Here is a 2490-nt window from a genome sequence, read left to right as displayed (position 1 = left end):
AAGCGCGGTTTTAAAGCGATTTCGGTGAATTCTCCACAGCACCTGTTACACTAACCCAAGCCTGTGGGGTCCACCATGTTGTATATGTTAAATCCACGCCGTCCATCGAGTTCTATCCTCGATTATAAAACCTGGCGAAAATAGTCAGTGTGATTTCAAACTCAGGTGGGCCACATCACAGCGAAAAATGGGGATGGTATGCCAACCATAAAGGTTTATGTGTAAGGCCGGCCATGTGTGTATCTTTCATCAAACCCGTTAATCAGGTGTAACTTACCAGGATAAAAGTAAAATTACAAAATTCAGTTTCATCGGAACATCGGATCACACGGTGTGAATTTCGGGAGCAGCGTTACATTGGTTCCTTTGGTGTGGCTTGTTAAAGAACTTTCGCGGGCTGATATTTTGTACGTACAGTTCAAATAATGGTTCTCGCTTTATGGACGGACTGGATTGGAATATTAAAATGGTGGACCCCACAGAGTTTGGGTGTTTCAGGCAGCTGCGTAAAACAGGTGTGTAGATGATTTTCCGGTCCATTGCGGTGGGATGTTGTTAGAAATCGGATTGCGTACTGAGTTACTCGGTACGCTTTCATCGTACTGGGTAAACTCAGTTGGGCCCACTGTTAATGTATGTGGTTTATCCACACCGTCCATCCATTTTTAATGATAATTTTAGGGGTTGATACAAAAATTGAAGTGAATCCAAAGCTCAAGTGGACCATTACACAGGAAATAGTGTGGAATAACGATTTCCACCGTTGAAATCTTCCTGGGGTCCAAATTAATTTTTATTTATCATCCAACCTGTTCATAAGATCACAAATACATGGATGAAGAGAAAACACAAACATTAGCTTGATCCAAAACTTCTTTGGCTTCCAAAAAATTTTCAATGGTTGAGGTTCAATCAAACTGTTTTTCCTGTAGTGTAGTGTGGTCCCATTGAGGTTTTAATTTTCTTCATTTTTGGGATCTAGTACTAAAATTATCTTTTAATATGGATTAACGGAGTGGATAAAATAAATAAATAACAGTGGACCCCACACAGTTTACTCAGTACGCTAAGGGTACCGAGTTACTCAGTACGCAATCCGCTTCCATGTTGTTATGGGTAGGGGTGCACATCAAACCAGTAGAACCGTGGAACCGAACCGGAACTGATCAAACGGTCTGGTTCGGATCGGTTCTAGAGTGCATCGGTTCCAGTTCCGGTTCCAAAAATAAAAAAACCGTTGGATATGGTTTGATCTGATTTAGAGGCATGTAAATCCGAACCTAGTCGTTGAGCCAAATCATGGAACCGAATCTAGAACCGAACTAGGAACCAAACCATGGAACCGAACTATAATTTTTTATTTTTTATTTTTTTAAACCCTAATTCTCTCTCTTTCACCATTCATGTCCCACTGACTAGTACTCAGCTTCAATGGAGGAATGGGCGACCATGGACTACCTGCTTAAGATTGCCATCAGCAAATGTACGGAAGCCCAACGTTGAGTGTCAACCATCAGATGAACTGGCCCAATCGGCATCACAATAAGCACGAATGTCAAGGTGCCCATAAATAGCATAAAGGATACACTTTCTTGATCCAGATTTAAAGTACGAGAGAAAGTGAAACACCTCATCAAGGTGGTGGGAGCATGAATTCTTGATGAACTGATTGACCACACTGTCAGTACTGACAATGACAGGTTGAGTCACAGAGAGATATAGTAATTTGCCCGCCAAATTTCGATATTGCTCAAGGTCAAAAAGGTACTTAGAATGCATTGTGAACAATTTATGATTAACTTCAATAAGAGATTGCAGATCGAGAGCCAATTAAACCAGTGACTTGCAAGAGGTCACGCGCCATTAAAGTTGAGAAATGAAAATACCCTTCCACGAGCAGGCAACCTCAATGCTAAGGAAATAACAAAGAGGTCATACATCTTTGATTTCAAAATTCCATGCTAAAAATGACTTGACCCAAAAAAAAAAATGTCACCCTTATCATTTCCAGTGAGAAGTATATCATCCACATATGCTGCAAGGATGGTAGTAGAGGCACCTGGCTATTTAACAAAACAGAATGATAAAAGGAGCACCACCGGAAGCCAATCTGGAGCACAACATTGTTGAACTACTTGAACCAAGCATGATCCAACTACTTGAGGCCATTCACCACCGCTGGCACGCCATGGCAGCTCTCTCTCGACATTCACAACTACTCCTGTTTCCACAGTGGCCAGCCACAACCGGCCCCCTTACCTCCACTGTTTCCTGTACGTAAACAGGAATGGATTTATGCATCACAATGGGCCCCAACAATTCATACAATTGGGTTGGATTTTAAAAAGCCCAGAACCGTGAAACCGATCTATAACCGAACTGGTTTTCACGGTCCGGTTCCGGTTCGGTTCTAGGGTACTAACGGTCCGGTTCTGGTTCCAAAAATCCTAGAACCGTTAAGAATGGTTCAGTTCCAGTTTCACCCCAGAA

The sequence above is a fragment of the Magnolia sinica genome, chromosome 16 (assembly GCF_029962835.1).
Source record: "Magnolia sinica isolate HGM2019 chromosome 16, MsV1, whole genome shotgun sequence".
Taxonomy (NCBI): domain Eukaryota; kingdom Viridiplantae; phylum Streptophyta; class Magnoliopsida; order Magnoliales; family Magnoliaceae; genus Magnolia; species Magnolia sinica.
This window is presented reverse-complemented; position numbering follows the sequence as displayed.